Source organism: Syngnathoides biaculeatus, chromosome 7, assembly GCF_019802595.1.
Source record: "Syngnathoides biaculeatus isolate LvHL_M chromosome 7, ASM1980259v1, whole genome shotgun sequence".
Classification (NCBI taxonomy): domain Eukaryota; kingdom Metazoa; phylum Chordata; class Actinopteri; order Syngnathiformes; family Syngnathidae; genus Syngnathoides; species Syngnathoides biaculeatus.
Window position 1 is genome coordinate 32,775,562 of NC_084646.1, and position 17,106 is coordinate 32,792,667.

General features: G+C 40.7%; 1 long non-coding RNA gene across 1 annotated transcript in view; it reads right to left on the reverse strand.

Moving 5' to 3' along the window:
• Window positions 1-2,285: 2,285 nt before the first annotated feature.
• The window catches only part of LOC133503731 (uncharacterized), a 32,071-nt gene continuing 17,250 nt past the window's right edge, over window positions 2,286-17,106 (reverse strand). The window contains exon 3 of the long non-coding RNA XR_009795823.1: window positions 2,286-2,298. This is a non-coding gene — a long non-coding RNA (uncharacterized LOC133503731). The remainder of the gene's footprint in view (window positions 2,299-17,106) is intronic.

Consider the following 17,106-nt stretch of genomic DNA (forward strand, 5'->3'; position numbering starts at 1 on the left):
AGCATGTTTTTACTGCTGCTCTTGTAGATCACTCAATGTTCTACCTCTTCTGGAAGAAAGTGTTCACTGTAGCCATTTCCCTCCTTAATGAAAAATAATTTTCCCTTCAAAGTCCTTTTCCTGGATGCTGTACTAACTCATTACCTCTTCATTACCTATATTTTCTTCACCAACATGTCCATTACAATTTGCATCAATCACAATTCCTTCTCTGTCTGGGATGCTCAGAACTACTTCATCAAGTTCCTCCCAGAATTTCTCTTTCAACTCGAGGTCACATCCTATCTGTGGGGCATAGCCACTAACCACATAATACATAACAGCATCAATTTCAAATTTTAGTCTCATCACTTTATCTGATACTCTTTTCACATCCAAGACATTCGTAGCCAGCTCTTCCTTTAAAATAACCCTTACTCCATTTCTCACTTTTTTTAGCACATTCCAGAATCTCTGTTTCACCTTGAGGCCACACCCTACCTATTCTGCAGAGCCACTAATCACATTAGACAAAACACACTCAATTTCAAGTTTCAGCCTCATCACCCTGATAATCTTTTCACCAGAATTCTTAGGTAGCTCTTTCTTGAAAATAACCATTACTCCATTTTTCTTCCCAACAACTCCATGGTAAAATAATTTAAACCCTTCCCCTAAACCACAAGTCTTACTCCCTTTCCAACTGGTTTCCTGGACACACAATATATTAACCTTTCTCCTAATCGTCATGTCAAGATTTTTCTTTCTTAGCCCCAACATTCAAAGTCCCCATATTCAATTCTAGGCTCTGCACTTGCCTCTTCCTTTTTTGTTGAAGAACTATCGTTCAACTTCTTCTTATTAATAATAGTATTTGGATTTAATAAGATAAAGCTGGAGATAAGGTGGAATTGACAAATATTTGAATAGTGGATAGAAGAGTGAATAATCCCTTACTGCCTCTCCCTATTGGGTATGACTTGAACTGCACAAACAGTAAATGACAGTGATGTTAAATCAGTTTACAGCCATTTGCACACAAAATCACAACATCAGTTTACAAAACACACACCTCTTTCTAGAATTTGGGTTGTTATAATTTAAAAATCTGTACATTTGATTACATGCAGTGGGACAGCTGTTTGAGCGGGCACATATGATAATCTGCTGCAGATAAATATGAATGAGCAGCAGCTATAGTTCATGCATTTAAGTGCAGTGATGCATATTTACTCAGCTCACTGCACACATTGAGTCACATTAAAGACACTCTCATATTTGACTTCGCTAATACTTTTCCACACACAACATATATGGACACATAGGGTTCACTTTTGTCTGAGTTGGGAAACTTTATGTCCAACGACGCTGAGATATTTGTTTGAACCAGTAAATAAAGGAGTAATTTAAAAGGTGTTTGGATTACAAAGTTATATTTTTCTGAAACTGAGACTTTTTTCCATCGTGAATGTGTTATTTCATTGAACAGTATAATGGAGACCTGAATCTGTCGATCTCAGAGCCCTACTGAGTTTGCATTCTCTAATTATTTATTTCATTTATTCAGGAACTAAACCATTTAGTGATTTATAAACCCGTAGCGGAACTTTAAAATCTATTCTGAAGCTGACTGGAAGCCAGTGTAAAGACTTTAGGATTGGAGTAATATGCTCTGACCTCTTTGTTCTGGTCAGAAACTGAGCTGCAGCATCCTGAATGAGCTATGGCTGTTTAATGCTCTTTTTGGGGAGTCCAGCCAAATGCAGCCCGATAGGGGCACAAGCCACTGGAATATGTAGGCCGGTCCCAAGCCCGGATAAATGCAGAGGATTGTGTAAGGAAGGGTATCCGTCTTTAAACTTTGCAAAACAAAGATGAGCATTCATCTAAACAATCCCATATCAGATCGGTCATGGTCAGAGTTACCTGCAGGGCATTAGTGGGAATTCCGCTATTCTAAGCAGCACTGTGCCACTGTCTAAATCAGATAAATAACTGGATGAGCCAAACTTTTTTTCAACTAAATCACAACAAAACTGAGACAATTGTTTTTGGCAAAAAAGAAAAGAGAATTGCTGTTAGTAAACATCTGGACTCTCTTTATTTAAAAACCAAAGACCAAGTCTGAAACCTTAGTGTTCTGATTGATTCTGACCTGACTTTCAACAATCAAATCAAATCAATCACAAAAACTGGCTTCTACCATCTGAAGAACATATAGAAAATGAAGTCTTCTATGTGTCAAGCAGACCAGGAAAAGCTCATCCATGCTTTTATTTCGAGTAGACTTGACTACTGTAATGGTCGTCTGACTGGACTCTGTAAAAAAAAAAAAAAAAAAAAAAAAAAAAAAAAAAAAAAAAAAAAAAGAGTATTAAACAGCTGCAGCTCATTCAGAATGCTGCAGGTCGCATTATGACCAAAACAAAGCTGCCAGAGCATATAACACCAATCCTAAAGTCCTCGCACTGGCTTCCAGTCACCTTTAGAATAAATTTTAAAGTTCTGCTACTTGTCTATAAATCACTAAATTATATAGGTCCTTAATACATGAAAGAAATGCTTACGGAATACAAACCCAGTAGAGCTCTGAGATCGACTGACACAGGTAAAATAGTGGAGTGCAGAGCCCAAAGCAAACATGGTGAAGCAGGATTTAGCTATTATACTGCACAAAAATGGAATAAGTTGCCAACAGAGGTGAGGTCAGACCCAAGAGTTAATGTTTTTAAATACAGGTTGAAAACTTATTTTTTCTCATGCTTTTTAGAATATATCCACTTTTTGATTATATTACTTGCACTGTATGCGGTTTTAATTGTCTTTTTTAATGTTTTGCTTGTCGTTTTTATTATTTTTATCCCGTTTTGAATGTTTTATCGCTTTGTTTTCAAATGCCTTTAATCATGTAAAGCACATTGAGTTGCCTCGTCTATGAAATGCGCTATACAAATAAATTTTGCTTTGCTATTGTGGCTTGTAGACAAAGAAGAGGAGGAAAGACAATTTGTCCTCCCACACCCCAAAAACATGCAACATTAATTGGACACTCTAAATTGTCCCTAGGTGTAATTGTGAGTGTGACTGTTTGTCTCCATGTGCCCTGGGATTGCCTGGCAACCAGGTCAGGGTGTCCCGCGCCTCCTGCCCGTTGACAGCTGGGATAGGTTCCAGCACTCGCTGCGACCCGAGTACCAAAGTGGCAAAGAAAATGGATGGATGGATGTTTACTTCCTATACAAACATTCATCAACATTTACACAAAGAAAACCAAAATTAGGATGTAGACCATCTAAATCCTGTGTACTCTTGGCCCTCTGAATCAGGAAAGGTGTCACGCATCTTTGACACACAGCAGGATGGCAGTGGCACGCGGTTATTTCTGCCAAAAAATTCCCAACACCATCTCACAAGCTGTTTAAAAGCAGTATGTCACATTAACCTGAAAATAAGAAAATATGACATTTTTCCAGAATGGGACTTTGCTTGAACAAGCTGTCATGATCCTGCCGCTCCAGCCCAGGCTGTGCGGGTGCCCGCGCGCTCGCGTTAATTGGGAGGCACACATCTGCGCCCCATGCGGGCTTATTATCCCGTGTATATATAGGACCCCGATGACGACCGTCGTTGAGGTTCATGTCCCGTTCCAGCACTCTCGTATCCCTGATCGACAACCCGTGTGTACCGACCTTCGCCTGTTCTCTGACCGACCCCATAAGCCTGACTCCTTTGAGACTTCTGCCTGCCTTGATCGATCTCCCGTGTACGGACTCCTGCCTGCTCAACTGCTCTCTTCGCCCGACGTCCCAACTTCCGCTGCTGCACCTGACTGCCTCTCCGATCCCCGACCATTTAATAATAAACGTTTTCCCCGAACTACCTTACATCCCCCGAATTCTGCATTTGGGTCCTACCTCCATTCCGATGGGTCGTGACACAACCATTGATTGGAGAAATTATGCTTTTAGTAAGGCGACATGGAGGAGAAGTTGTAAAGCGTTGGCCTCACAATTATGAGGACCACATTTGTGGAGTTTGCATGTTCTCCCCGTTCTGCTTGATGACAACTGGGATAGGTTCCAGCACTCCCGTGACTGTTGTGAGGATAAGTGATGAAGAAAATGGATGGATGAATGTAAAACGCAAAAAGCTGGGCTGATTAGGAGAAATATTGTTTTTAGGTTTTTTGTTTAAAAAATAGCTCTTACTCGTGTTGTGGAAAATTCAGTCGCTGCTGATAATGTTCTTGGAATTGTAGTATCCACGGGTTCAGACTGGCAATAAATCCTGGGTGCTTCGTCATGCACTGTAGTTGGCCTGGATAATCTGCCATTTTCTGGTGAATATGTTCACTCTCATGGCAACAAAAACTGTCTTTTGTTGTTTGTATAGAAATGCACCATTTACATGCACATATATATTCACATTCACAAACATCTACATGCTCAAACACCCATATCAGTCCAGTAAAAAGAGCCATCCACCTCTTTTGCTTTTGTATTTTAAGCATTTAGTGTGCAAACAAAACCACAAGACATTGGTTTATTATTTTCATTAAAAAAATATTGCAATTTTGCTCATGAAAAATTGTGATTAAAATGGGTTTTGGACGGATCTGGGTACTGTCTGGTTATGGCATCAGTTTAGCACATGACATTACATTGTGGGGAACCAAATTAAGACCAGCTACGGCTCTCAAATTAACTTGACACCCATTTAAAACTATTTAGTTCATTGAAATCCTTATTTGTGAAACTATACGAACTGAGACTGTGGACTACGTTATCATCTTCTGTGTGTGGTGCAATAATAAATTAGCCTTGTACACGCAAAATAGTTACACACATCGTACTGCTGATAGTTTCTCAGACAAGCAAAGGCAGATCCTCGCGTTTTTGTGCTTCCACCTTTTTGGACTGCCTTCTCATGTTCGACCTCCTTCTGGAATAAAACCATTCTTAATATCCTGCCCTCGCTCGGAGTGCTGCATTTTGGTCTGCCCCTGCCTGCTCATAACAAATTTCTCCTTCATTTTCAGGTCCTAACGCCAGGCCAGGTTGACCGTCCAGACTGGGGAACTCGATCATAGTTATGCAGCAGTTTGGATCTATCTTGGCCTTCTGTCTGGTAACTGCTGGTGATGGAAGACCGTGAACTCATTTTTCTCTCCCATGAAAGGAGGTGGCAAGCCGCCAGCTGAGCCTGAGAGCCAGAAGGTGTTGCTGCAGCAGCTTGTGTGCAGAGGGGAAGGAGCGGAATGGTTGGAAGTGGAGGAGAGGGCACTGGCAGTCATCGTCACTCGGTTGCTTAAGTTGCCGTTTGACTTGAGAAAGATATGGGGGTACCCTGTCACTGGTGTCGTCCCGATGCACCCCCAAAGTTGCCCTAAAAATCAGGAAAACCCTTCTCCAAATGGACAATGTCCAACACCAATTTGCTGCTATACATATGCTCAACATATTTGGAATTATCTGTATTTCTCTTTTGCTAAGTTTGTACTTCTATTGTTTTTTTTTTTTAAAAAAAAAAGGCTGTACAACAATACATCCCTCCATCTATGCATTTTCTGAGCCACTTATCCTCACGAGGGTCACATGAGTGCGAGAGTCAATCCCAGCTGTCATCGGGTAGGAGGCATAGTTTGAGCCATTGTTGTTTTGAACTGCTACACTAGTTTACGCTTGCCCACTTCTTCAGCAGGAGTGAATACACTTCTTTTACAAGGGGCTGAATAACTAGCCCTTGTAGTCCATATTTTTTGTCTTAGTTTAAATTAAAACAAACTCATGGGCACCATTTCTGATGTTTGTTGCAGTATCAACAAATATGCTACGCTAATAATCGTAAAATGCCAAACTCTCACGAGCAGGTCAGGAATCTCAGGTTGGCTGCACACATTACATATAAATACATATAAATGTGGAACATAAGACATCAAATGTCATATTGACATGTAAGTGTAGACCATTTTTCCACCCTATGTACCTGTATATGACTATACAAAGTTAATTTCTTTCTAGATTTCATGTATACTTAAATATAATACGCTCTATTGACTTTTTAAAAATATTTGGGGAAAATTTACATGAGAAATTACCATAGTTTCTTCTCCCTTTTGAAATTTCCTCGTTCCTCAAGTGATTTCCCTTTAAAATGTAGGCAACTGTGAATCTGAATCTGAATAAGATTTAATGGCCAAGTTTGTAACAACACACACGGAATTTCTCTACAGGAGTCGGTGCTGCCATGGTATGACATTCACGTTGAGTACTGAGAAGAACAAACGAGTGAGCAAGAATGAAAAACAATACCCATTCAACTAATGGGAACCTATTCCTTGTAAGAGTCAGAGTTGTGCAAAGATGCAAAGTCTTGTAGCATTTAGAGCAGTTAAGAGTCTGTCAACGCCCCACATTATGTTAAACTTATACAGAGGACCCTTACCCGTTCGCGGTTCACCATTATAGAGCTGTGCAATGACAATTGTGCAAAGGGAGCAGTTTAAAGTGACAAATCGGGTGCTAGTCTACACTCCAGTATGTATTACTCATACTAATACTGATTGAACCGGCAGGATGTGAGGGTGTGTCCCAACAACAGGACAAGCCAGAAAATAGTAGGTTCACTGATCAAGAATTTAATGATTTAATTGGCACAGGGAAAAAAAAATGTTTGAATGCCTGCTAGTTTTGACTTACATTGATCAGTAGTGCTTACCCAATGGAAGGAGCTGGAAGAGCTGGTGGCTGGGATATGAAGATCTGAAAGGATTCTACCCGCCCTGGTCCTCATTCGAGTGGTGTGCAAGTCTTCAAGGGTGGGCTGGGTGGTGCCGACAATCCATTCAGTGGTTTTGATTTTCTGTAGCAGTTGGAGTTTGTCCTTTTTTGTGGCAGCCCCAAACCAGATTGTGATGGAGGTACACGGTACTGATTTGATGATGGCTGTGTAGAACTGTCTCAGCAGCTCTTGTGACAGACCGTGCTTCCTCAGAAGCTGCAATAAGTACATAATCTGCTGGGCTATTTTGAGGATGGAGTTGATATTTGTCTCACACAGAGGGTCCTGTGAGACTGTGATTCCCAAGAATTTGAAGGTCTCGACGGTTGACATAAGAGAGTTGGACAGCGTGAGGGGCAGCTGTGGTGAAAGATGCCTCCTGAAGTCCACAATTATTTCTAGTCTTTAGAGTGTTCAATGCCATGTTGCGCTGGCCACACCAAAACTCCAGTCTCTCCACTTCCTGTCAATGCGCAGGCTCATCGCCGTCTTTGATTAAGCTGATGACTGTGTTCAAGTTTCTGTTCGGTGCCTCGACAGTGCGCACAAAGTGGCTTAACATTTGATCTTGAATTTGTATTTTCCGTACCTACTTCTGCCTATGTGTGGAGAACATTGGAGATGGACCTTTTCTTCCTTTGGTAACTTCTGGTAAAGTCAATAGAGTGAAGCACATGAAATGACGTGATTAGATTGCACACAATCTGTGCTTCATATGACATGAACTCAACAAAGTCCTTCAGAATCAGAAACTTTCCAATTTCAATCATGTACTGAGTAGTTTGCCAATTCTACCTCACTGTCCAGTCAGGTAACTTCTGAACAAGTTTTTCGTTCTCCTCGCAATCGTTAAGAATGCTTAAGCTGTATACATGGGGCAAAGCCTTATGACATTTCTGAATGAAATATGCAGAAGCTCTAAATTCAATGGAGTCCTTTCTTTCGCCATTTTGCCAGCCTCTCTCTCAACACTTTCTGTATAACAAAAGGCTGTCAATACCTTTGGTTGCGAGGCTCTCATGCGTCCTTCTATGCATGACTGTCATTTCTATAGAACAGAGGTCAGGGACCTATGGCTCACGAGCCAGATCTGGCTCTTCGAGAGAAGAGAGAATCTCGTCCAGTTTCACCACTTTTTCTTCTGTTATTCACATACTCCGACATTTATAGCATCTTAAAGCAACAACATTTCTTATTTTATTTTTGCTATTATTATCGGGAGTAAACAAAAGCCGCGTCTCTAGCTCGTCTTTGCTCTACGTTGCCCAGACTGTGGTGCTAAATAAAGCACCGGTGGTGGGCGCTATCATCATAAACCACATTGATGGGCTGCCTAAGTACTGTAACATTTGTAATTATGAGTATTATGGGACTCCTGCGTGTGACGTCATAGTTTGCACGGCGCCATATTGCCACTCAACCCTAGTTGTTCTGCACAGCGAGAGAGCAGATTTTTCAAATTGCCCGACACCTGTTATGCTGTTGTTTGTCACAACAGACAAGACATTTATTCAAAGAGATCATGCAATGCAATACCATCTGAAACCACCAGAAAATATTGATGGATTTTGGCAATTAAACATGATGGATGGTGCCCAACCAAAATACACAAGACTGTGTATAGCAATCGCTTCATTTCAGGTAGGAATTATTCTTCTCAATCTCAAATTACCAAGTATTTATAAAGCCAAATTGCCTCATTTGAGAATAATGCATATTTAAAAATGGAAAATAAACCATCTGTCGCAGCAGAGAGGTTAACGTGTGGATGCAATTGCTTCTGTGTACGTTTCGTGGAGATGAGTCAGTCCTCTTTTTTTTCAATTATAATTGATGAATGAGAGTCTGTGTTAAACCATGGGTCATTTATTTGAATATTGGTATTTGTATCGCTGACTATCTGAAAAGATCAATAAATTTTGGCAGAGGTTAACGTATGGCCAAATACGCTTCTGCATTCATGAGGCGTCAACCCGTCGTCTTTTTTTTTTCCAATCATGGTTAATGAACACAAGTTTGTGTAAAACCGGGGGTCATTTATTTAAATATTCGTATTTGTATTGAATACCAGCTGAAAAGATCGATTGATTTTGGCAAAGGTTAATGTGTGGCCGAATACACTCCCACGTTCACGAGCCGTCTCCCCGTCACTATGTTGGATTTATTCCTGATTGAGAACAGATCCAACAACGAAGTATTTATATACCTCCAGACCTTTATACGCTTTCAAAGTTTTCTGTGTAAATTTCTACGACTTACTCACCAGATACACACGTATATCCAGTTGTCCAAGACAAGCGGAAGTGAATAAACAGTCCAATTTCTTATCTGCGAAAACATCAACTTCGGCATTAAATATGGGTCCTCTATGTCAAGTGTCTCTCATCATTCCACGTACCCTCGTTGATGATGACCTCTAAATGTTTTATGGTATCAGACAAAACTCTGGATGTCGTGCTATAAGATGTATTTTCGTTTCATCTCAAAAGAATTAACTTGCAACAATGTTTTTTTTGACCGGCAATACGACAAGTCACGTGATTTTATGACCAAGGTGCACAAGCTCTATAGGCAGGAGAGTGTGTGGCAGAGCACCAGGTCGTTGTTACAGAAACTTCCGTTTCCTGCTTGTCATAAGAACAAGGCAAGAGACTGGACCCAATTGCAGGACTCCGAGGCAAGGGCATGATATTGATATTGTACATGATATTTTATTCCAGACATACACAAGTAAGCAGTCCAAAAAAGACTGAAGCACAAAAAGATCCAAAAACATGAAACAAGGTCCTATGACTATGAGGCAAAGCTTAGAAACATGAACAAGACATAACAAGACTATTATGGCACAGGTTCGCTTTGATGAAAGGATGCACTGCACAAAGTTTCCGAATTTACGCACGATGGTGGAGTAACCAATGGATACGTTTCCAATGACGTCACCACCACCCTTAGACCAATTGGATAAATTAACGATAGCTTCACCTATTACCTGTGTTCTCTGACCTCTATGACACACAAGATGGTGTAATTAGAAACCTATCCATACGCAGGAACACAACGAACTGGCAAATGTAGATGATACACTCAAGGCTTAAATGCCTGGTCTATTTAACGTCCAATGCGTTGCAGCTGTGGGACTGCAGCCAGAGGCGGCACCGCCCAGGGCAGTGGTTTGGCCACGCCCCTGACACTGGCAAAATGTTAAAAAAAAAAGTCAAGCTGACGTCTTTTTTTCGGGGCACGCCGTCACAGGATTGGCCAAAATTGCCTCGTGATCAACTGGTCGACACATTGAGAATCCCAGCTCTAAATTGCTTAGGTGTGACTGTGTTTGTGAATGTGTCTGTTGTCTGTCTCCGTGTGCCCTGCAATTGGCCGACAACCAGTTCAGGGTGTACCCTGCCTCCTGCCCTAAGTTGGCTGGGATAGGCGCCAGCACTCCCGCGACCCTCGTGAGGATAAGCAGCTAAGAAGATGGATGGATGGATGGATGGATGGATGGATGGATGGATGGATGGATGGATGGATGGATGAAATATAAAGAAATACATGTTAGAACTGGCAGCACATCCATCCATCAGTGTAGAACTCACAAAGACAGGTAAGCTAATTCAACAGTTTAGCTTGCTGATCAAGTATTGAGTTTCATAGACTGTTTGGAATGATTAAAAATAAAAATAATTTTATTGTAAACATTTTAGTCCAGATAAATGTCCACAGCAACGTGGACATAAAAAAACAACTAAGTGTGGAGATGTTTGCACTATTGAGCTGCAGAATTAGATCAATTTACATTATGTTCAATGTAATAAATATGAAAATGATCAAATGAAAAGAAAGTACCTTCCACGATTGTTAAGTACACTAAAAAGTTTGAGGCAGCATAGTGGGGCAAGCATTGGTCTCACAGTTCTGAAGACTAGGGTTAAAATCCTGGTCCCGCCTGTGTGGAGTTTGCATGTTCTCCCCCGTGCCTGCATGGGTTTTCTCGGGGCACATCGGTTTCCTCCCACATCCTAAAACATGCATTAATTTGAGACTCTAAATTGCCCCTAGGTGTGATAGTTAGGGTGTCTCTATGTGCCTTGCAATTGGCTGCCAACCAGTTCAGGGTGTACCCCGCCTCCTGCCCGATGATAGCTGGGATAGTCTCCACCAGTCCTGCGACACTTGGGAGGATAGGGGGCTCAAAAAATGGAGGGATGGATAAAATTGTGAGTGGTTATGTGTCAATATAATTTTCACATTACTCAACATGTCTAATGAAGTTTCACCGTTAAAATGTTATCTGTGTCAGGTCTGTGATCAACCTTTCTGCAGTTTTAAAAAATGAGACCACAGCAAATGAAATGTAACCTTCAATCTATCTCTCCATCCATCCATCCATCCATCCATTTTCTTAGCTGCTTATCCTCACAAGGGTCGTGGGAGTGCTGGAGCTAACCCAGCTGTCAACGGGCAGGAAACAGGGTACACCCTGAACTGTTTGCCAGCCAATTGCAGGGCACATGGAGACAAACAGTCACACTTCCAATCACACCTAGGGGCAATTTAGAGTGTCCAATTAATGTTGCATGTTTTTGGGATGTTGGAGGAATCCAGAGTGCCCAGAGAAAACCCACGCAGGCACGAGGAGAACATACAAACTCCACACAGGGAAGGCCAGGATTGAATCCTGGTCCTCAGAACTGTGAGACCAACGCTTTACTGCTGCTCTACGTTGTCGCCACCTTAATGTAATGACAATTATCTGTTGTTCAGAGTCAGAGCATCTAAATTAATTAACAAACCTGACCTCGTAATTTAATTTTAGTATGTTGGCACAGGTGTAATGCAGATTTTGTTTACATTGCTTTTCATCAGGATGGCAACATTTTTATGGTCATATATTTTTCCCTTAATTCTGAATTGGTTTTATTTTCTATCAGCCCATAAGGTATACATGTAATTATGTTTGATCAACAGAAACCGTCTTGGCGTCTCTTTGTGTCTTCTTAAGAATCATATGCTTTACAAGGTTGTCATCACAAAGTGTACCGCATAGTTTGTTCAGAAATAAAGTTCAATTCAAAGTTCAGTTTGAAATACAACTTTAAAACAATTCATTGCAAGAAATTTGATTAAGGTTGGCCCCACACTTCTGATGTGCCCTGCGATTGGCTGGCAACAACTTCGGGTGTACCCTGGCTCCTGCTTGTTGACAGCTGGCATAGGCTCCAGCACTCCCGCGACCCTCGTGAGGATAAGCGGCTAAGAAAATGGATGGATGGCAATTTGGACACAATGATAGATTTAGTCTAACTATACATACATTACAAGCACGTAAGGGTCTCGTTCCATTCAAAACACTATTCGGGAAACCATACAAATTACTATTTTCCACACAATGAGAGATAGACAAATGATAAAGGAAAAAAAAACTCACACAAGTGGGTCCCTTTCAGGAATTATTAACAACCCCACACATCTTAAAAAAATTGCAAAAAGGGGTACTTGAGTTCATTTGTTGATTGTAAGAAAGTTATTGCTTTTGAAATCATTGTAAACACAAACAAAACTAATTTGTATTTATTGGCCACTTGTAAGATAGCTGTTCTCATTCCCACTGCCAAGGTTGCTGTAGTCTGGTTACACATTGGAGTGAGACTGCTGTCATAATGGTGACTAAACAGTTAAATTTTGCTGTTGGGTGTTTGATGAAAACGCTACCTGTTATTTTCATTTTTCTGTTCGAGTGGTACCTGTGGAAACCACCCAAGGTCCCAGAAAAACAAATTGGATAACTACATGCAAAAAAAAATGAATTTGAGTTCATCAAAATGACACAAAAGAGCTGTAAATGTAAAACCACATTCGTGTGACAATAATCAGGCCATGAGGGTTGTAAATGTTACAAGTTGTGTACCTGCGAATGGAACTAGGGCTTATGTGATTTCCAAAAATCCTAAATTCCCTGTGCAGACTTGTCCCAGTCACAAAATACAATAACTTGCCTTTAAAACAGTTTTGAGGTTTAAGGCCGTGACTGATTGTTAACCACTAAATTAGATGTGGAAAAATAGTTTCAAATCACAACGGGCATTTCTGGACTAAATATTAATTGGCTCCTTAAAACACGTAAAACAAGCAGCAAAAAACGAGTAAAAAAATTGTGTTGTTGGTACGGGTCCACAGATAATACCAGTGCCATTACCTGATAATAAATGCAAAAATAAAGGGGGTTGGGGATTCTATGTATTAATTAACTTCTTTTGAAAAGCATTGTTTTCCAATGGTGTGTCACTTGGAAATTTCACATGCATCAAATTGATAGGAATGGAAACAAATTGGGACATTTATCAGCATTGATGTGTAAAACTATTTTTGTGCCATTGTCATGATTTTTTTTTTTAACGCCAGATGCCTTTCCTGATGCAACCCTTCTGCATTTATTCAGAGAGAGAGCTGGAGCCTATCCCAGCTAACTTCGGACAGCAGCAGACTACACCCCGAACTGGTCGCCAGCCAGTCGCAGTGCAGATATCGACACCATCGCTGAGCGAGAATCGATCCCACGCTGCCTGCACTCAAAACGGACCTCTGAGGGGAACCTGAACTACAATGTGGCCCGCAAGAGAAATGAGTTTGACACCCCTGCACTACACCATAAGATTGAAAAAAATTTAAAAAGTTACTGTGCTTTAATAAGTTTATTATTTTCATTTGTCTATTCATCCTACGTCTGTTTATGAATTAACATCTACTGTACATGCAGTTTTACCTGAACACTGACATAGACTGAGCAAGAGCTGAATGACATGGACAAAATAGCAGAAAGAAACACGTGGATACACCTTAGACACTGCAAAAAGGTCATCCCAGCTGAGTCACCCAAAGGGAAAGGTGAGCAAAGTCCAGCATAAGGTGGGTGCAGATTTATAGTATCTGAAAATACCTGAAGGCTGGTGAAGATTTAAAAGACACCTGACTCATTTAGGGGTGACTTGGTCGACATGACTTAAAAATAGCTAAATAATATAATAGCATGTTGGACTGCAACATTGACAGCCGTAATGATATTTTTGTTCATATTCTACTTTTGGACACCTGTAAAGCTGACAAAATCAAATAACAAAACCAATAGTTATACTCAGTCAACTATACCTACCACACATAAGATAAAGAGGTGCAACCTCATTTCAAATAACATTGATAAACAACTATGAGGCAGTCACTGAGGAATGAAGGGAGGGCTCCATATGTGCCTCCCAATGAATCAGTTAAGCACTATTTCAATTCCTTGGCCAAGTCTAATTGCTGGGGATTCCATCTATGGGCTTATGCTAAAGGAAACCCCCATTTTCTTCTCACCATTTGCCAATTTAATGCTACCTTAAACCAGAATGCCATACAAAAGAGTATGTGTACTATGGAGGGAGTTGAAGTATTTCAATCAAAAAAGCGTGAGGAACTTTTTTATTATTATGATTATTATTTTTTTTACAAATGGGAAACAACTGGTTATTGATGTAGAAAAAAATCTAACAGGGTAACCTATAGTTGCATCACATGCATGGGCCCTTGGCCACGACTACGTGTCATTCCAGCAGAAATCCCAACACAGTGTACCCTGAATGTAATGACTAAAACAACTCCTATGACCACTTGTCAGAAATGGAATGGTGTTTATCCAACAACTCAGGCAGTAAATGATAAACTGATATTTTCTACTAATGTTGCATTGGCTAACTTCTCCTGTGTCAGCTTTACAGGCACAGGTGTTAAGGTGGGAAGTCTCAACAAAACATGGTGCCATGATATCCATCGGGAAACTGCTCCACTGCTCCCACGCCTCCCATGTGTGGTGGTGGAGTGTTGGTCAAAAGTTGTATGACACACTGATAAATGCACCAGGAACGTGTGCACTGGCATGACTGCTCTTATCTGTGACTGTGTTTCCATCCAAAGCAGAGGATATACAATTGGCCACATCCATCTTTGGACGTCCCCGTGGTTTCTCCCAAAAGCGAAGGGCCTCTTGGAAAGATGGAGATCAGACATACATTGATGCAATTGGCATACCATGAGGTGTACCGGATGAGTATAAGTTGCCTCACATGATTGCTGCAGGATAGGAATCCATCTCGTTATGGATAACCCCGAATAAAAACATTGACAGAATCAATTACATACATTACAATGTACAGAAACTCGGTAATTATACGGAAGCAGGCTTTATTGCCATAAGGGAACAAACAGCTGCAACCTCACTCATGGCGTTCCAGAACCGCGTAGCAACATAGCAGCAACATGCTCCTGGCCGAGAAGGGTAGCGACTGCTCAATGTTCGGTGACCAGTGTTGTTTATTCCAAATATCATAGCACCAGATGGGTCACTCACGAGGGCCATTCAAGACCTCCGCACAAGATGAAGGAGGACTCTGGTATGAACACATCAGCCTGGTCTGAGTGGTGGGAAAGAAAAAGTTTGGCAAATCTAAAAACTTGGTGTTCTCTGTCCTAGTTTCTATAGCTGTTTGCAGGTATTCTTGCATTGTGTGGATCTTGTTGTATTCCCTGCATAAAGGCAACACTTAACCAATTTATAACCATTGCTACTGCCCCGACAAATTCAAAATTGGCAGAAATATATCCACTATTGGCACAACAGGGTAATGACAGTGATATTGTTGAACACGATTATGACGTTATGACTTCTCTTCCAGACCTGTTCTCTGATCCAGAAGATTACAAGTAATTATTGCTATATTTTCCTCAGAATGTAATTATGTAGAATAAAGACCAAAGAGTGATATATTAGATAATGTGAGGACTTGAGCAAATGTAGGATAAAAAGGAGAATAATGTAGAAATAGTTCTAAATGGAATTAAGTCACTGCTTCTCACTGCAATGAAGAAATGCTTTGCTCTGCTCCAATTCAGTTACTTTCCTACCTGCAATGAAGAATGCTTTGCTCTGCTCCAATTCAGTTACTTTCCTGCCTTCAATTAAGAATGCTTTGCTCTGCTCTAGAAAACGTGGTAGGAAATGTAGGATAAACAGGGGGGAAATGTAGGCATAATGGTGATTAGAATTAAGATACATCTGCTTCCTATAAAGACATGCTTTGCTCTGCTGTAGATAATGTGGCAGCCTCCTAGCGGGAGATAGCAAGAACAAAAATGTCTAATCGTCAGAACTATTAGAACTGCACCCTGTTAAAGAAATTATGACCACACATGTATTTAGCAATCTTTAACACATGCACATGCACATGAATAAACATGTACACCTTGTTTCCAAGTGTCTCTTTTTTGGAACATCCATGTAAATCATAGTCTAGTGTAGTGATGTAGTCTTAAAACTAAACAAATAGAGGTACTGAGGAGAGGATAATCAGAGAGTGCAATGATAAATTGTACGAGACACTTCCTCTCCTCTCTCCTCGCGAGACTTGAACTGGTGTCTTTGCTTCCTTTTTTGTCCTGTTAATGAATGTCTGACTGGTGAACCTGACAATGGCCAAGACCAAAGAGCTGTCCAAAGACACCAGAGACAAAATTGTACAACTCTGCATGGCTGGGCTAAAGAGAAATTGCTAAGCAGCTTGGTAAAAAAAAGTTCCACTCTTGGAGCAATCATTAGAAAATGGAAGAAGCGAAACATGTCAATCTCAATCGGAGTGGAGCCCCATGCAAGATATCACCTCATGGAGTCTCAATGATCCTTAGAAAGATGAGGAATCAGCCCAGGACTACATGACAAGACATGGTCAATGAACTGAAAAGAGCTGGGACCACCGTTTCCAAGGTGACTGTTGGTAATACACTGAAACGTCATGGTTTTAAATCAGGCATGGCACGGAAGGTTTCCCCTGCTTAAACATCCTTGGATTGGTACATCACGAAATATTGAAAGTTAATGTTGTTTGTTTTGAATATATAGTTTGTGGAATTTATTAATTTTAGTGGAATTAAGTTGTGTGCGTCCCTTCACCTCTGATGACGCCACAATGCTTTTTCGCTCGTCATGAACTCAACGCCAAAGGTAAATGAATCTTTTATTATTCTTTACATTATGTATGCTTTGAATGCTTATTTTTAAGGTAAATGAACCTCATTTTATATTATTCTTTACATTATGTACACTTTGAATGCATATTTTTGGCAGTGGAATGGATTACGCTATTTACATGCGTCAGGTTCACCAATCAGACATTCATTAAACAGGACAAAAAAGGTAGCAAAGACACCAGTTCAAGTCTCGCGAGGAGAGAGGAGAGGAACTGTCTCATACAATTCACCATTGCACTCTCTGATTATCCTCTCCTCGGCACCTCTATTTAGTTTTGAGACGGCCCTTATTTA